The 20,297-nt window shown below is 50.9% G+C and overlaps 1 protein-coding gene across 1 annotated transcript in view; it reads left to right on the plus strand.

Annotated features, from left to right (window-relative positions):
• The window catches only part of LOC140491253 (integrin alpha-E-like), a 344,341-nt gene that overhangs the window by 123,292 nt on the left and 200,752 nt on the right, over positions 1-20,297 (plus strand). The gene's annotated exons all lie outside the window — the stretch shown is intronic.

Raw genomic sequence — 20,297 nt, forward strand, 5'->3', positions numbered from 1 at the left:
ATGGGGGTAGTGCCAGGGGACTGGAGAGTGGCGAGTGTTGTGCCCCTGTTCAAAAAAGGGAATAGAGATAACCCCGGGAATTACAGGCCAGTTAGTCTGCTTCGGTGGTAGGCAAAGTATTGGAAAGGGTACTGAGGGATAGGGTTTATGAGTATCTGGAAAGACACTGCTTGATTAGGACAGCCAGCACGGATTTGTGAGGGGTAGGTCTTGCCTTACAAGTCTTATTGAATTCTTTGAGGAGGTGACCAAGCATGTGGATGAGGGTAGAGCAGTGGATGTAGTGTACATGAATTTTAGTAAGGCATTTGATAAGGTTCCCCATGGTAGGCTTATGCGGAAATTCAGGAGGCATGGGATAGTGGGAAGTTTGGCCAGTTGGATAGAGAACTGGCTAACCGGTCGAAGTCAGAGAGTGGTGGTAGATGGTAAATATTCAGCCTGGAACCCAGTTACAAGTGGAGTTCGGCAGGGATCAGTTCTGGGTCCTCTGCTGTTTATAATTTTTATTAATGACTTGGAAGAGGGAGTCGAAGGGTGGGTTAGTAAATTTGCAGATGATACGAAGATTGGTGGAGTTGTGGATAGTGAGGAGGGTTGTTGTCGGCTGCAAAGGGACTTAGATATGATGCAGAGCTGGGCTGAGGAGTGGCAGATGGAGTTCAACCCTGTCAAGTGTGAGGTTGTCCATTTTGGAAGGACAAATAAGAATGCGGAATACAGGGTTAACGGTAGGGTTCTTAGTAAGGTGAAGGAGCAGAGGGATCTTGGTGTCTATGTTCATAGATCTTTGAAAGTTGCCACTCAGGTGGATAGAGCTTGTAAGAAGGCCTATGGTGTATTATCGTTCATTAGCAGAGGGATTGAATTCAAGAGTCGTGAGGTGATGTTGCAGCTGTATAGGACCTTGGTAAGACCACATTTGGAGTAGTGTGTGCAGTTCTGGTCGCCTCATTTTAGGAAAGATGTGGAAGCTTTGGAGAGGGTGCAGAGGAAATTTACCAGGATGTTGCCTGGAATGGAGAATAGATCGTACGAGGATAGGTTGAGAGTGCTCGGCCTTTTCTCATTGGAACGGCGAAGGATGAGGAGTGACTTGATAGAGGTTTATAAGATGATCAGGGGAATAGATAGAACAGACAGTCAGAAACTTTTTCCCCGGGTACAACAGAGTGTTACAAGGGGACATAAATTTAAGGTGAAGGGTGGAAGGTACAGGGGGGATGTCAGGGGTAGGGTCTTTACCCAGAGAGTGGTGGGGGCATGGAATGCGCTGCCTGTGGGAGTGGCAGAGTCAGAATCATTGGTGACCTTTAAGCGGCAATTGGATAGGTACATGGATAGGTGCTTAAGCTAGGACAAATGTTCAGCACAACATCGTGGGCCGAAGGGCCTGTTCTGTGCTGTATTGTTCTATTGTTCTATAAAACTCCCCAGGGCCCTATCATTAACCATGTAAGTCCTACCCTGATTTGTCTTATAAAAATGAAAACTTGGTGTTTATCTAAATTAAACTCCACTTGCCATTCCTCGGCCGACCAGCCCAGTTGACCAAGATACCATTGGACTCTTAGATAACCTTCTTCGCTGTCCACTATATACCACCAATTTTGGTGTCATCTGCAAACTTACTAACCATGCCTCCTAAATTATTATCTAAGTCATTTAAATTAATGACAAACAACAGGGGACTTAGTTCTGATCCTCTCCGCACACTGCTGGTCACGCGTATCCAGTCTGAACAAAACACTCTATCACTACCCTTTGTCTCCTACCATGAAGCCAATTTCGTATCCAATTGTCCCTCGATCCTATATGACCTTACCCCACTAACCAGTCTACCATGTACAATAATGTCAAAGGCCTTGCTAAAGTCCATGTAGACAATGTCTACTGCTCTATCTTCATCTATCTTCTTGTCACCTCTTCAAAAAACCAAATCAAGATTGTGAAACAGGATTTCTCATGCAAAACGCCATGCTGACTATACCTAATTAGTCAGGCTCATTGGTCTGTAGTTCTCTGGCTTTTCCCTGTAGCATTTTGAAATAATGGCACGACATTAGCCAATCCCCAGTCTTCTGGCACCTCACCCATGAATGTTGCGAATACAAATACCTCTGCTAGGGGCCCCACAGTTTTCTCCCTAGCTTCCCACAATGGGTTACACCGAATCAGGTCCTAGGGATTTATCTACCTTCGTGTTTTAAGACATCCAGCATTTCCTCTTGTGTAGTGTGGACACTTTTCAAGACATCACTCTTTGTTTCCCTTAGTTCCTTCATCTCCATGTCTTTCTTCACGATATGTATTTGTTTAGGATCTCACCCATCTCCTGTGGTTCCACACACAGGTGGCCTTGTTGATCTTTATCTGTCAAAGCTATCTTATTTTCCCTTTTTCTACCCAAAAAGCGATCCCAGCTGTCTATACCCTGATGTATACCTCCTTCTTTCTCTTGACCAGAGCCTCAATATCTCCAGGCATCCATGTTCCATACTCCTGCCAGACTTGCCCTTCATACTAGCAGGGGCGTGCTGTCCCTGAATTCTTGGTATCTTGCTTTTGAAAGCTTCCCACTTGCCAGATGTCCCATCCACCCTGGCAATGTTTTTCTACAACCTCTACCATTGCGGAGAAGGTACAGAAGCCTGAACACATGCACCAGCCGGTTTTGCAACAATTTCTACCCTACTGTTGTTAGAATACTGAATGGATTCACAAACTTTTAACATTCGCCTGTACCTGTGTTTTGTTTTTACTTCGCTTTATCTATTATTTACTATCTATGCTACTTAACTATGTGGTCTGCCTGTATTGCTTGCAAGACAAAGCTTTTCACTGTGCCTCAGTACATGTGACACTAAATTCAATTCAATTCAATTCAATTCAATTCAATTCAATTCAATTCAGTCTCTCCTAATCAACTTTTGAAAGTTCCTAATACTATCAAAATTAATCTTGCCCAAATTTAGAACTTTAGCTTATGGACTAGGCCCATCCTTTTCTGTAACTAAAACTTCTTAAAACAAGTAGAATTCTGGTCACCAATCCTAAAGTGCTGCCCCTTTAACTTGCTCCCACAGTAACTTGCCCTGCCTTATTTCCCAACAGGAACATAGGACATAGAATATTACAGCGCAGTACAGGCCCTTCAGCCCTCGATGTTGCACTGACCTGTGAAACCAATCTGAAGCCTCACTGTCCTGTACTATTTAATTTTCATCCATATGTATATCCAATGACCATTTAAATGCCTTTAAAGTTGGCGAGTCTACTACTGTTGCAGGTAGCACATTCCATGCCCCTACTACTCCCTGAGTAAAGAGAAGTCGAATTTTGCCCCTTCTCTAGTAGGGCCATCCAAATATTGAATGAGAAGATTTTCTTGAACACACTTAACAAATTCCTCCCCATCCAAGCCCTTAACACTAGCAGTGCCAGACTATGTTTGGAAAATTAAAATCCCTTACAATTACTATTACAATTATTCTTCCAGCTATCTGCAATCTCCCGACATGTTTGCTCCTCAATTTCCTGCTGGCTATTGGTAGCCTAGAGTACATTCCCATCAAAGTGATCACCCCTTCTTATTTTTCAGTTCCACCCATAAAGATCCTGGATGATCCCCCAGGAATATCCTCTCTAAGTACTGCTGTGATATTTTTCTCAATCAACTTAGCTACCTGATGAAGGAGCAGTGCTCCAATAGCATACACTTCCAAATAAATCTGTTGGACTATAACCTGGTGTTGTGTGATTTTTAACTACATTTCAATCACACAGCCTCTTGCTCTTCTAGAGTCCAGCATATAAGCGTAGCCTGTCCAACCATTCCTGGTAAGGCAACCCCCAATTCCAGATATTAGGCCTGTAAGCAAACTCTAAATTTCTTCCAATACACTAACATCCTAGTTTAAGTAAAGTGACTAGTACCATATACAGTATCTAGACGTGGTCTCACCAAAACTCTGTATTGCTTTTTTTTGCAATTCAGACATAGGATGTAAATATCACTGGCTGGTCAACATTTATTCTCTGCCCCTTGGGAAGCTGGTGGTGAATTGTCTTCTTGAGCCACCACAGTCCATGTGCTTCAGGTGGACCCACAATGCTGTTAGGGAGACTCTTCTAGAATTTTGACCCAGCATCAGTAAAGGAATAGTGATTTATTTCCAAGTGGGAGTGGTGCTTGGCTTGGAAGGGAACTTGCAGGTGATGTTCCGATGTATATTTGGGGCCTCATGGTGGCTCAGTGGTTAGCACTGTTGTCTCACCGTGCCAGGGATCCAGGTCAATCCCACCCTTCGGCAACTATTGGTGTTGATTTTGCCAACATTTTCCCTGTGTCTGTGTGGGTTTTCTCCAAGTGCATCTGTTTCCTCCCACAGCCCAAAGATAGACAATAGACAATAGACAATAGATGCAGGAGTAGGCCATTCAGCCCTTCGAGCCTGCACCGCCATTCAATATGATCATGGCTGATCATTCCCAATCAGTATCCTGTTCCAGCCTTATCTCCATAACCCTTGACTCCACTATCTTTAAGAGCTCTATCCAATTCTTTCTTAAATGAATCCAGAGACTGGGCCTCCACAGCCCTCTGTGCAAGTTAGGTGTATTGGCCATGCTAAATTGGCCATAGTGTCCAGGAATACTACTTCTTATTCACTTTGGGAGGAATAACAGGAAGGCAGAATACTGGGTCAATGGAAAGATTCTCGGTACTGTGGATGTGTACAGGGATCTTGGAGTCCATGTACATAGATCCATGGAAGTTGCCACCCTGGGTGATAGTGCTGTTAAGAAGGCATACGGTGTGTTAGGTTTTTAATTGGTAGAGGGATTGAGTTAATGCAGTAATACCATGCTGCAACTATACAAAACACTAGTGCAGCCGCACTTGGAATATTGTGTACAGTTTTGGTACCCCATTACAGGAAGGATGTGGAAGCACCAAAAAGATGCAGAGGAGATTTACCAGGATGTCTGATTTGGAGGAAAGGTCTTATGAGGCAAGGCTAAGAGACTTGGGACTGTTCTCATTAGAAGGACGAAGGCTAAGAGGGGATTTGATAGAGACATACAAAATGATCAGAGAATTAGATAGGGTAGACAATGAAAGTCTTTCTCCTAGGATGATGACATCAGCTTGTACAAGGGGGCATAGGTACAAATTGAGGGGTGATAGATTTAAAGACAGATGTCAGAGGCAGGTTCTTCACTCAGAGAGTGGTAAGGATGTGGAATGCCTTGCCTGCCAACATAGTTAACTCAGCCACAATAGGGAGATTTAAACAATCCTTGGATAAGCACATGGATGATGATGGGATAGTATAGGGGGATGGGCTTAGATTAGTTCCCAGGTCGGTGCAACATCGAGGGCCAAAAGGCCTGTTCTGCACTGTATTGTCCTATGTTTTATGATATGCTGGCTAGGTGGATGAGCCATGGGATAGGGTAAGGAGATGTAACTGGGCGGGATGCATTTGGATAGTCAATATGTACTAGATAGGCCAAATGGCCTGCTTCCACACTGTAGGGATTGTATGAAGATCTACTTTCCTTGTCCTTCTGGATGGATGTAGTTCTGGGTTTGGAAGGTGCTGTCTAAGCGTCTTTGGTGAGTTTCTGTTGACCAGTATTCTTCCTCGCATTCTTCCACACTCCTGACTTGTACCTTGTGGATGGTGGAGAGGCTTTGAAGAGTCAGGAGGTGTGTTATTTGCTGCACTATTCCTACCCTCTCATCTGCTCTTTTAGCCACTGTGTTTATGTGACTTGTCCAGTTCAGTTTCTTGTCAATGATAACCCGGAGGATGTTGATAATGGGGGATTTAGTGATGATTGCACCATTGAATGTCATGTTACTTTGCATATCATTGGAAATATTTATTGTCTGGCCTTTTTTGTGGTGTTACTTGTTACTTGTCAGTCCAAGCCTGGATATTGTCCAGATCTGTGGGCGGCACAGTGGTTAGCACTGCTGCCTCACAGCGCCAGAGACCTAGATTCAATTCCTGCCTCAGGCTACTGTCTGTGTGGAGTTTGCACATCCTCCCCGTGTCTGTGTGGGTTTCCTCTGGTTTCCTCCCACAGTCCAAAACGTGCAGGTTTGGTGAATTGGCCATGCTAAATTGCCCGTAGTGTTAGGTGAAGGGATAAATGTAGGGGAATGGGTCTGGGTGGGTTGCTCTTCGGAGGGTTGGTGTGGACTTGTTGGTTTGAAAGGCCTGTTTCCACACTGTAAGTAATCTACTCTTATTGCATTTGAACATGGACTGCTTTAGTAACTGAGGAGTCACAAACCAAAGTCTCCTTACTTCTGCATTCAATTATTTTTGTGATAGCTTCACTCCAATCCTAATGCTATTACTGTCACCACACAAACATTGCATGGCATTAACAGGATTTACTTTGTTTATTCCTGTATGTATATGGGTGTCGACCAGCATTTGTTGTCCATCTGTGGCTGCTCTTGAGCTTGATAAGGCTGAATGCATAGGTTAAGAAATATTTAATGCTTATTTTGTAGAAATCTAGTTTAGTTTGTAGTTGACATAAATTATGCAATGATTGATAATATTTTATTCATTTTCCAAATTACCTGCTCTGCTAGTTATGGCCCTTTAATGACTCTTATGGTAGGACACCCAAATCTCTCTGCATCTAGAGTTCTGCAAACTCACATCATTCAGATCATACACTTTCTTTTTATTCCTACTAAACTTGACCATTTTCATAATTTTCCACATTACACTCCATTTGTCACATCTTTACCCAGTCACTTAACCAATGCATATGTCTTTGTAACCCCCCGAAACCCTCACCACAGCTAACTTTCCTGCTTATCCAAAAATTTAGCAATTATACCTTCAGTCCCATCATTCAAATCATTATATAAATTATAAACTGTTGTGACACACCACTTGTTATATTTTCCTAACCAGAAAGTGATTATTTTATGGCTACTCCCTGAATCCTGGACATTGAGGAAAGGAAGCTCATTTGATTAAGATTTTGAGTAGTAGGTGGAGCTAACTGCTTCATGCCACTACCATGCTACAGCTAGCTGAACGGTGCTTGCCACGAACCAGATTTGTTTAGTTTATTCCTACATGGATGTAGGCATCGCTGGTAAGGCCAGAATTTATTGTCCATCTGTAGTTGCCCTTGAACTTTGTAAGCCTGAATGTATCAGTTGTAGGTTGAGAAAGATAAGCGTTTATTTTGTAGAAATCTAATTTAGTTGGCATTAAATTGAAATCTGCAGTCTAAATTATATAGTTGCCAGCAGGATTTTGTTTCAAGGTTACTTGTGAAAGAGCAATCTAATTCGGAAATTGGATCCTTGCAATGTATCTCAGGTGGGCCTTTTATGTTAGGAGCACATAAAACTAGCCAACTTAGTTCTTGAGTGCAACTTACAATAAAATGCCAGAGTTAAGTATTTCAGGGAGTTAAGTGGATAGAGTGAAAGAGGTGCTCAGTTGTTTTTGCTTAAAGAGCCTGCAAAGATTGATTCTTGCTCTGTAGAGGAGAAGAAGCATCCAGTAACTTTTCAGCTTTAGTCTTTTCTTAATGCTCATAGTACCATACCATTGATGGTAAAGTTAGAAAATATATAAAAAAGCCAAATATAAAACAATAAAATAATTTAGTAATAGTAGTAGTAGTAGTAGTAGAAGGGTAAACTCAAGGCCAAAGAAGAAGGTATTCATTGCAGGAAATGACAAACAAACAATAATAGTTAGGGATAGAGAGTGTAAATCTAAGAGTCAACTGAGAGATACAACTAGAATTTACAAGGAAATAACAGGCTCAGTCTAAAGGCTCTGTTTCTAAATACATGTTGCATTCAAAACAAAATAAGTTAACTGAGATTGCAAATAGAAATGTATAAATCTGTTCTAATAGCTATTACAAAGATATGGCTTCAAAGACATAGTTTGGGGCCTGAGTCTTGTAGGTTATAAGATATTTAAGAATGACAGGTGAGAAGGAAAGGTGGAGCAGTGGGTCTGAACGTCGATGATGGTATTAGTACAATAGAGGAGGACCGCCTGAGTTCAGGAAACCAAGATGTGGAAACAACTTGAGTAGAAGTGGAAAATGTTAAAGTCAGTAATCACTTGTGGGAATTCCCTTTGAAGGGCTTTTGCCTGAAATGTCGATTTTCCTGCTCCTCGGATGCTGCCTAACTTGCTGTGCTTTTCCAGCACCACACTGATCTAAACCCTGGCCCTAATCTTTCCCTAGTTGTTCTTTTATTCCTGACATATCTATTGAAGGCCTTAGGTTTTTCCTTGATCCTATCTGCCAATGACTTCTCATGTGCCCACCCTGGCTCTTCTTTGCTCTCTCTTTAGGTCATTCCCGGCTAACTTGTAACTCTCAAGCGCCCTAACTGAGCCTTCATGTCTCATCTTGACATAAGCCTTCTTTTTCCTCTTAACAAGAGATTCAACTTGCTTAGTAAATCACAGCTCTCTCACTCGACAACTTCTTCCCTGCCTGATCGGTACATACTTATCAAGAATCCACAGTAGCTGTTCCTTGAATAATCTCCACATTTCAATTGTGCCCATCCCCTGCAGTTGCCTTCCCCATCCTATGCATCCTAAATCTTGCCTAATCACATCATAATTGCCTTGCCCCCAGCTATAACTCTTGCCCTCAGTATATACCATCCCTTTCCATCACTAAAGTAAACATAACTGAATTGTGGTCACTATCACCAAAGTGCTCACCTATCTCCAAACCTAACACCTGACTGGGTTCGTTACCCTGTACCAAATCTAATGTGGCCTCACCCCTTGTTGGCCTGTCTACATAGTGTGTCAGAAAATCCACCTGCACACATTGGGCAAAAACTGACCCATCTAAAGTACTTGAACTACAGTATTCCCAATCAATATTTAGAAAGTTAAAGTCCCCCATAACAACTACCCTGTCATTTTCAGTTCTATTGAGGATTATCTTTGCTATCCTATCCTCTACATCTCTGGAACTATTCGGAGGCCTATAGAAAATTCTCAACATGGTGTGACCTCTCCTTTCCTGTTTCTAATCTCAGCCCAAAGTACCTCAGTAGAGGAGTCTTCAAATGTCCTTTCTGTGACTGTAATACTGTCCTTGACTAAGAGTGCCACCCTGACCCTTTATAATTTTCTCTGCTCTTAAAGAAACATCTAAATCCTGGAACGTGCAAAAACCATTCCTGTCCCGAAATGGCCACAACATCAAAATCCCAGGTGCCAATCCATGCTGCAAGTTCACCCACCTTATTCTAGATGCTCCTAGTGTTGAAGTAGACACACTTCAAACCAACTTCTTGCTTGTCAGTGTGTTCTTGCGATCTTGAAACCTTATTTCTGACCTCACTGCTCTCGATCTCCTGTGTACTGAAACTGCAATTTAGGTTCTTATCCCCTGCTGGATTAGTTTAAATTCACCCGAAGAGCATTAGCAAATTTCTCCCCTAGGGTATTGGTACCCCTCTGGTTCAGGTGAACACCATCCTGTTTGTAGAGGCCCCACCTATCCCAGAAAGAGCCCCAATTATCCAAGAATCCAAAACCTTCCCTCCTGCACCATCCCTGTAGCCATGGGTTCACCTCTTCTTTCTCCCTATTCCTCACCTTGCTAGCACGTGGAACAGGCAACAAACCAGAGTTAACAACTAGCTCTAAGCTTCCACCCTGAATTTCTGTCTTAAATCCCCACCTATCTTCCTACCTATGCCATTGGTGCCTGTGTGTAGATCCTGGGAAGTGTTGCTGAACAAAGTGACCTTGGAGTGCAGGCTCATACTTCCTTGAAAGTGGAATTGCAAGTAGATAAGATTGTGAAGATGTTTTGTATACTTGCCTTTATTGGTCAGTGCATTGAGTGTAAGAGTTCGGAGGTCATGTTGCAGCTGTACAGGACATTGGTTAGGCCACTTTTGAAATATTGTGTGCAATATTTGTCTGGTTTCCTGGATTGCAAGGTTCACTCACAAGAACACAACACCATCACCTTCCTCTTCCTGTTATCAAGCCAAAAATATATTCTGTCTATTACACAAATGAGTAATGAAGTATACAAATTTCAGTGCCAAGGTGATACCAAGTATGTCAACCATATATCACAAGACTGGCAGATTATATCAAAAAGCCTTTAACAACAAGCAACATAATGACTTTACCCAACCAGCTGATGCTTGCAAAACTCTCAACCCTGTGTCTAACGTTATATGTGATTCTGCAACTGGACAACATTTTCTGGGTAATTTTGAATGTATGAGGAATTATGCTGACAACAAATTTAAGATTTGTCAGTTTGGCATGCAATGTAGCACAATGCCATACATTAATATATAGGGCCCTGTGCTTTGCAGGCAGAAAGAACATGTAAACACACTTCACCAGTTCAAACTCAACAAAATAAGCAGGCTCATTTCTCAGGGCAATGTTCTGATGAGTCAAGGACAACCTCCTTGGATTAATATTTAAACAATGCCTGGCTATTAACTGCCATGCAGCATTAATGGCTGCATTCCCATGGCAACATCTGTGCCAATCAGATTCCACTTTTTAAAAACTTGTTCATGGGAAGTCGGTGATGCTGACTGAGCCAGCATTTGTTGCCCTATTCAAATAAACAAAAGAACTGGATGTGAACATTGGAGGTATGGTTAGTAAGTTTGCAGATAACATCAAGATTAGAGGTGCAATGGACAGCAAAGAAGGTTATCTCAGAGTACAACAGAATCTTGATCAGATGGGCCAATGGCCTGAGGAGTGGCAGATGGGATTTAATTTAGATGAATGTGAGGTGCTACATTTTGGAAAGGCAAATCAGGGAAGGACTTAAACAATTAATGGTACGATCCTGGGAAGTGTTGCTGAACAAAGTGACCTTGGAGTGCAGGCTCATACTTCCTTGAAAGTGGAATTGCAAGTAGATAAGATTGTGAAGATGTTTTGTATACTTGCCTTTATTGGTCAGTGCATTGAGTGTAAGAGTTCGGAGGTCATGTTGCAGCTGTACAGGACATTGGTTAGGCCACTTTTGAAATATTGCGTGCAATTCTGGTCTCCCTGCTATCGGGAGTATGTTGTGAAATTTGAAAGAGTTCAGAAAAGATTTACAAGGATGTTGCCAGGGTTGGAGGGCTTGAGCTATAGGGAGACACTGCATACTTTCTCTGGAGGAGAACCTTACAGAAGTTAATGAAATCATGAGGGGAATGTATAGGGTAAATAGGCAAGGCCTTTTCCCCAGGGTGAAAGAATCCAAAACTCGAGGGCATAAGTTTAAGGTGAGAAGAGAAAGATTTAAAAGGGATGAAAGGGGCAACATTTTCCATACAGAGAGTGGTGCATGTATGGAATGAAGTGCCACAGGAAGTGATGGAGGTTATTATGAATCAAAAGGCTGATGGATCGGTATATGAATAGAAAGGGTTTCAAGGGATATGGGCCAAATGCTGGCAAATTAGTCTAGATATATTTAGGATATCTGGTCAGCATGGATGAGTTAGACTGAAGTGTCTGTTTCCATGCTGTACATCTCTATGACTCTATGTTGATTGACTTTCCCTGTTACCTTATCAAGGAACTAAATTCTGGCTTTCCAGACATGATTTGCTTGAAACAAATCCACGCTGAGTCTTTACAAGAAAATTCAGTTTTCTTCTACTGTTGGATTCCAGTAATTCCCCACTGTCAATGTTGTGCTGATGGGTTTATCTTGCTTCCTTTTCTTGAACAACGGTATAATCCTCCAGTAAGATAAAGTCACAATAGTCCTATTCTTCCTTTAAAGAGTGACAACCTTGACATCAAGCCTGCATTTGACCAAGTGTGATATCAAGGACCCATAGCAAAATGGGAATCAATGGGTTTTGGAGCAAACTCTCTGCTGGTTGGAGTCATACCTGACACATAGGAAGACAGTTAGGTTGTTGGAGATCAGTCATTTCAGCTCCAGGACATCTTTGTAGCAGTTCCTTCGGATATTGTTCTAGATCCAGCCATCTTCAGCTGGTTCATTAATGACCTTCCCTCCATCATAAAGGTCAGAAGTGGGGATGTTCGCAATGAGTGCACAATGTTCAGCACCATTCGTGACTCCTCGAATACTGAAGCAGTCCAGATTCAACTGCTACAAGATCTGGAAAACATCGAGGCTTGTGCTGACAAATGGCAAATAACATTCGTGTCACACAACTACCAAGCCATGACCATCACCAGAGGGAAACTATCTAACCACCCTTAACTTTCAATGGTATTATCATCACCGAATGCCCCAATACCCATGATGTTGAGGTGCCGGTGCTGGACTGGGGTAGATAGAGTCAGAAGTTACACAACACCAGGTTGTAGTCCAACATGGTAAAAACAAGGACTGCAGATGCTGGAAATCAGAGTCTAGATTAGAGTGGTGCTGGCAAAGCACAGCAGGCCAGGCAGCATCCGAGGAGCAGGAATATCGACGTTTCGGGCAAAAGCTCTATTCCTGACGGAGGGCTTTTGCCAAAAACGTTGATTTTCCTGCTCCTCGGATGCTGCCTGACCTGCTGTGCCTTTCCAGCAACACTCTAATGTTGACTACAGTCCATCATGTTTATTTTAAATTATAAACTTTCAGAGTTCTGCTCCTTTGTCAGATTCTGGGGGTTCCCATTGACAAGAATCTCAGCTGGACTAGACACATAAACACAACAGCCACAAGAGCAGGTCAGGGGCTAGGAATATTGCAGTGAGTAACTCACCTCCTCACACCCCAAAGCCTGTCTATCATCTATGAGGCACAAGTTGAGAGTGTGATATAATACTCTCCTGTTGTTTGGATGTGTGCAGCTCCAACAACACTCAAGAAGTTTAACACCATCCAAAACTTGATTGGCACCACATCCAAAACATACACTCCCTCTACCAACCACACTGAGTAGCAGCAGTGTCTACTATCTCAAGATGCACTGCAGAAATTCACCAAAATTCCTTAGAAAGCATTTTCCAAACCCACAGTCATTTCTATCTAAAAGGACAAGGAAAGCAGATACAGAGGAACCTTGACTATCCGAATGAGATGGGTGGGTACTATTTTGTTCAGATAATTGATTATTCGGTTAACTAATTTCCTCTGGGGCTCGAGGTTTTCTGCGAAGTCTGCTCCCTGTTCAGGAGACTAGGCATGCAAGTCCACTCCCCCACCCGGTCCCAACCCCATCCACCCCCGCCTGCCCCCAACCCCATCCAACTCCACCTGCCCCCAACCCCATCCAACCCTGCATGTCCCCAACCCTGCCTGTCCCCAACCCTATCCAACCCCACCTGCCCCCACCCCGCCGGTCTCCAACCCCACCTGCCCCATCCCCAACCCCATCCAACCCCGTCTGTCCTGAACCCCATGCAACCCAGCCCCAACCCCGTCCAACCCTTCCCCCAAGTCCGCCTGTCCCCAAACCCATCCAACCCCTCCTGCCCCCAAGCCCATCCAACCCCGCCTGTCCCAAACCCCGTCCAACCCCGTCTGTCCCAAATCCCGCCTGTCCCCAACCCCGTCCAACCCCGCCTGTCACAAACCCCGTCCAACCCCGCCTGATCCCAACCCCATCCAACTCCGCCTCCCCCAACCCCATACAACCCCGCCTGCCCCCAACCCCATCCAACCCTGCCCCCAACCCCGTCTGTCCCAAACCCCGTCCAACCCCATCCGTCCCAAACCTCGCCCAACCCCTTCCAAACCCGTCTGTCCCAAATCCCGTCCAACCCTGCCCGCAAAACCTATACAACCCTGCCCCCAACCCCGTACAACCCCACTTGCCCCCACCCCGCCAGTCCCCAACCCCACCTGCCCCATCCCCAACCCCATCCAACGCCATCTGTCCTGAACCCCATCCAACCCAGCCCCAACCCCGTCCAACCCTTCCCCCAACCCCGCCTGTCCCCAAACCCCATCCAACCCTGCCTGCATTAACCCCGCTCCCAAACCCATCCACCCCACCAGCCTCCAACCCCATCCATCCCCGCCTATCCCCAACGCCATCCATTCCCGCCTGTCCCCAACCATCCCCGCCTGTCCCCAACCACATCCAACCCCACTTGCCCCCAACCCCATCCAATCCCACTCCCAACCCCACCCCCATCCAACGCCGCCTATCCCCAACCCCATCCAACCCCATTTGTCCCCAACCCCATCCAACCCCGCCCGTCCCCAACCCCGCCTGTTCCCAACCCCAGTTGTCCCCAACCCCATCCAACCCCACTTGTCCCCAACCTCATCCAACCCCACCTGCCCCCAACCCTGTCTGTCCCAAACCCCGTCCAACCCCATCCGTCCCAAACCCCGTCCAATCCCTTCCAAACCCGTCTGTCCCAAACCCCGTCCAACCCTGCCCGCAAAACCCATACAACCCTGCCCCCAACGCCGTCCAACCCCACATGACCCCAATCCCGCCCAATCCCGCATGTCCCCAACCCCGCCTGTCCCCAATCCTGTCCAACCCCACTTGCCCCCACCCCGCTGGTCCCCAACCCCACCTGCCCCATCCCCAACCCCATCTAACCCCAGCTGTCCTGAACCCCATCCAACCCAGCCCCAACCCCGTCCAACCCTTCCCCCAACCCCGCCTGTCCCCAAACCCCATCCAACCCCGCCTGCCCCAACCCCGCCCCCAAACCTGTCCACACCACCAGCCTCCAACCCCATCCATCCCCGCCTATCCCCAACGCCATCCATCCCTGCCTGTCCCCAACCATCCCCGCCTGTTCCCAACCACATCCAACCCCACTTGCCCCCAACCCCATCCAATCCCACCCCAACCCCACCCCCATCCAACGCCGCCTATCCCCAACCCCATCCAACCCCACTTGTCCCCAACCCCATCCAACCCTGCCCGTCCCCAACTCCACCTGTCCCCAACCCCGCCTGTCCCCAACCCTGTCCAACCCCACTTGCCCCCACCCCACCGGTCCCCAACCCCACCTGCCCCATCCCCAACCCCATTCAACCCCATCTGTCCTGAACTCCATCCAACCCAGCCCCAACCCCGTCCAACCCTTCCCCCAACCCCGCCTGTCCCCAAACCCCATCCAACCCTGCCTGCCCCAACCCCGCCCCCAAACCCGTCCACCCCACCAGCCTCCAACCCCATCCATCCCCGCCTATCCCCAATGCCATCCATCCCCACCTGTCCCCAACCAGATCCAACCCCACTTGCCCCCAACCCAATCTAATCCCACCCCCAACCCTACCCCCATCCAACGCCGCTAACCCCAACCCCATCCAACCCAACCTGCCCCCAACCCCATCCAACTCAACCTGCCCCCAACCCCATCCAACCCCGCCCGTCCCCAACCCCGCCTGTCCCCAATCCCATCCAACCCGTCCCCAACCCAATCCCCATCTCCAACCCCAACCCCATCCCCATCCCCATCCCTATCCCCATCCAACCCAACCTGTTCCCAATCCCATCCAACCCAACCTGTTCCCAACCCCATCCAAAGCAGCCCCCAACCCCGTGCAACCCTGCACCCAACCCCACCCCCACCCCTGCCCCTGCCCCCAAACCCTTCCAACCCTGCCCCCAACCCCACCCCCGCCTCCAACCCTGCCCCCAACCCCATCCAACCCCGCATGCCCCCAACCCTGTCCAACCCCGCATGCCCCCAACCCCATCCAACCCAGACTTCAACCCCATCCAACCCTGCCTGCCCCCAACCCCGCCTGCCCCCAACTACATCCCCATCCAACCCAGCCCTCAACCCCGTCCAACCCAGCCTTCAACCACATCCAACCCTGCCTGCCCCCAACCCAGCCTGCCCCCAACCACATCCCCATCCAACCCAGCCCTCAACCCCGTCCAACCCTGTATGCCATCCAACCCCGCCTGCCCCCAACCCCGTCTGCCCCCAATCCCATCCAACCCAGCCTCCAACCATGCCCAACCCTGCCCGTCCCAACCCCATCCAACCCCGCCCGTCCCCAACCCCATCCAACCCCGTCTCTCCCCAACCCCATCCCCATCCCACCCCGCATGCCCCCAACCGCATCCAACCCCGTCTGTCCCCAACCCCACCTGCCACCAACCCCATCCAACCCCGCCTGTCCCCAACCCCACCTGCCACCAACCCCATCCAAGCCCGCCTGTCCCCAACCCGCCTGTCCCCAACCCCGTCTGTCCCCAACCCTATCCAACCCCGCCTGTCCCCAACCCCACCTGCCCCCAACCCCGTCCAACCCCACGTGTCCCCAACCCCGTCCAACCCCGTCTGTCCCCAACCCCACCTGCCCCCAACCCCGTCCAACGCCATCCAAGCCCGCCTGTCCCCAACCCCGCCTGTCCCCAGCCCCGCCTGTACCCAACTCTATCCAGCCCCACCAGTTCCCAACCCCACCTGTCCCCAACCCCACCTCCCCCCAAACCCGTCCAACCCTGTCCAATCCCGCCTGTCCCCAACCCCACCTGCCCCCAACCTCATCCAACCCCGTCCAATCCCGCCTGTCCCCAACCCCACCTACCACCAACCCCGTCTGTTCCCAACCCCACCTACCACCAACCCTGCCTGCCCCCAACCCCACCTGCCCCCAACCCCGTCCAACCCCATCTGTCCCCAACCCCACCTGCCACCAACCCCATCCAACCCCGCCTGTCCCCAACCCCGCCTGTCCCCAACCCCACCTGCCACCAACCCCATCCAAGCCCACCTGTTCCCAACCCGCCAGTCCCCAACCCCATCTGTCCCCAACCCTATCCAACCCCGCCTGTCCCCAACCCCACCTGCCCCCTACCCCGTCCAACCCCGTCTGTCCCCAACCCCACCTGCCCCAACCCCGTCCAACCCCATCTAAGCCTGCCTGTCCCCAACCCCGCCTGTCCCCAACCCCGCCTGTCCTCAACTCTATCCAGCCCCGCCTGTTCCCAACCCCACCTGTCCCCAACCCCACCTACCCTCAACCCCGTCCAACCCCGTCCAATCCCGCCTGTCCCCAACCCCACCTGCCCCCAACCCCGTCCAATCCCGCTTGTCCCCAACCCCACCTGCCCCCAACCCCGTCCAACTCCGTCCAACCCCGTCTATCCCCAACCCCACGTACCACCAACCTTGCCTGTCCCCAACCCCACCTGCCCCCAACCCCGCCCAACCCCGTTCAACCCCGCCTGTCCCCAACCCTGCCCGCCCACAACCCCGCCCAACCCTGCCTGTCCCCAACCCCGCCTGCCCTCAACCCCGTCCAACCCCGTCCAATCCCGCCTGCACCCAACCCCACCTGCCCCCAACCCCATCCAACTCCGTCCAACCCCGTCTGTCCCCAACCCCACATACCACCAACCCCGCCTGTCCCCAACCCCACCTGCCCCCAACCCCGTCCAACCCCGTTCAACCCCGCCTGTCCCCAACCCCGCCCGCCCCCACCCCCGTCAAACCCCGCCTGCCCCCAACCCCGCCTGTCCCCAACCCCGACTGCCCCCAACCCCGCCTGTCCCCAACCCCGCCCGCCCTCAACCCCGTCCAATCCCGCCTGCCCCAACCCCGCCTGCCCTCAACCCCGTCCAATCCCGCCTGCCCCAAATCCCGCCTGTCCCCAACCCCGCCTGCCCCAACCCCACCTGCCCCAACCCCGTCCAATCCCGCCTGCCCCCAACCCCGCCAGTCCCCAACCCCGCCTGCCCCAACCCCACCTGCCCCAACCCCGTCCAACCCCGCCTGACCCCAACCCCACCTGCCCCCACCCCTGCCTATCCCCAACCCCACCTGCTCCCAACCCCGTCCTACCCCGCCTGTCCCCAACCGTGTCTGTCCCCAAACCCGCCTGTCCCCAACCCCGCCTGCCCCCAACCCCGTCAAACCCCGCCCAACCCCGTCTGTCCCCAACCCCACCTACCACCAACCCCGCCTGTCCCCAACCCCACTTGCCCCCAACCCCATCCAACCCGGTCCAACCCCGCCTGTCCCCAACCCCTCCCGCCCCCAACCCCGCCCAACCCTGCCTGTCCCCAACCCCGCCTGCCCTCAACCCCGTCCAACCCCGTCCAATCCCGCCTGCACCCAACCCCACCTGCCCCCAACCCCATCCAACTCCGTCCAACCCCGTCTGTCCCCAACCCCACCTACCACCAACCCCGTCTGTCCCCAACCCCACATACCACCAACCCCGCCTGTCCCCAACCCCACCTGCCCCCAACCCCGTCCAACCCCGTTCAACCCCGCCCGCCCCCAACCCCGTCAAACCCCGCCTGCCCCCAACCCCGCCTGTCCCCAACCCCGACTGCCCCCAACCCCGCCTGTCCCCAACCCCGCCCGCCCTCAACCCCGTCCAATCCCGCCTGCCCCAACCCTGCCTGCCCTCAACCCCGTCCAATCCCGCCTGCCCCAAATCCCGCCTGTCCCCAACCCCGCCTGCCCCAACCCCACCTGCCCCAACCCCGTCCAATCCCGCCTGCCCCCAACCCCGCCAGTCCCCAACCCCGCCTGCCCCAACCCCACCTGCCCCAACCCCGTCCAACCCCGCCTGACCCCAACCCCACCTGCCGCCACCCCTGCCTATCCCCAACCTCACCTGCTCCCAACCCCGTCCTACCCCGCCTGTCCCCAACCGTGTCTGTCCCCAAACCCGCCTGTCCCCAACCCCGCCTGCCCCCAACCCCGTCAAACCCCGCCCAACCCCGTCTGTCCCCAACCCCACCTACCACCAACCCCGCCTGTCCCCAACCCCACTTGCCCCCAACCCCATCCAACCCGGTCCAACCCCGCCTGTCCCCAACCCCTCCCGCCCCCAACCGCGTCCAACCCCGCCTGTCCCCAACCCCGCCCAACCCCGCCTGTCCTCAACCCCGCCTGCCCCCAACCCCACCCAACCCCACCTGTCCCCAACCCCGCCTGCCCCCAACCCCGCCTGCCCCCAACCCCGCCTGCCCACAATCCCGCCCAACCCCGCCTGTCCCAAACCCCGCCTGCCCCCAATCCCGTGCAACCCCGCCTGCCCCCAACCCCACCTGTCCCCAACCCAGCCTGCCCCAACCCCACCTGCCCCAACCCCGTCCAACCCCACCTGTCCCCAACCCCGTCAACCCCGCCTGATCCCAACCCCACCTGCCCCCACCCCTGCCTATCCCCAACCCCGCCTGCCCCCAACCCTGTCCAACCCTGCCTGTCCCCAACCCCATCTGTCCCTGTCCCCAAACCCAAACCCAACCCCATCCCCATCCAGCCCCACATGCCCCCAACCCCATCTGTCCCCAACCCCATCCCCATCCAACCCCACATGCTCCCAACCGCATCCAACCCAACACTGTCTGTCCCCAACCTCATCTGCCACCAACTCCACCTGCCACCAACCCCATCTGTCCCAAACCCTGCCTGTCTCCAATGCCATCCAACCCCATCTGTCCCCAACCCCATCCCCAACCGTCCCCAACCCCACCTGCCCCCAACCACGTCCAACCCCGCCTGCATCCAACCCGCCCCCAACCCCATCCAACCCCACCTACCCCCAACCCCATCCAACCCAACCTGCCCCCAACCCCATCCAGCCCCACCTGCCCCCAACCCCACCTGCCCCCAACCTCACCTGCCCCCAAACCCATCCAACCCTGCCTGCCCCCAAACCCATCCAACCCTGCCTGCCCCCAAACCCATCCACCCCACCAGCCTCCAACCCCATTCATCCCCACCCACCTCCAACTGCGTTCAACACTGCCCCCAACCCCGTCCATCCCCACCTGCCCCAACCCTGTCTCAACCCCGCCCCCCCAAACCTATCCCCTCCCATCCCAACCCCATCCTACCCCGCACCCCTGTCTGCCCCGTCCAGCTCCACCCACCGTCCAACCCCAGTCCACACACACCCCTCCCCATCATTTAGAGATGGTGGCTGGACTGTCCAGGACTGTTCCTGGCAGCATTTCTGGGAGCCCAGTTCATTTTTAATCATTGTACCTATAAACAAAAGATGTGATCAGGGTTAAAACAGCTCTTTGACGTAGTGTTTCTATCGGGACCTCAAGATCTTCTTTGAATAATCCGATATTCGGAAAATTGATACGTGGATAATCAAGGTTCTTCTGTACATGGAAACACGATCACCTGCAAGTTCCCCTCCAAGTCAGTCACCATCCTAATTTGGAGATATCCTCACTGACGCTGGGTCAAAATCCTGGAATTCCCTCCCTAACAGCATTGTCGGGTCAATCCACAAGAGGTGGACTGCAGTGATTCAAGAAGGCAGCTCACTACCATATTTTCAAGGACAACTAGGGACAGCAATAAATGCTGGCCAGCCCGTGATGCCTAAATCCCATGAAT

The sequence above is a fragment of the Chiloscyllium punctatum genome, chromosome 19 (genome assembly GCF_047496795.1).
Source record: "Chiloscyllium punctatum isolate Juve2018m chromosome 19, sChiPun1.3, whole genome shotgun sequence".
NCBI classification, from domain to species: Eukaryota; Metazoa; Chordata; class Chondrichthyes; order Orectolobiformes; family Hemiscylliidae; genus Chiloscyllium; species Chiloscyllium punctatum.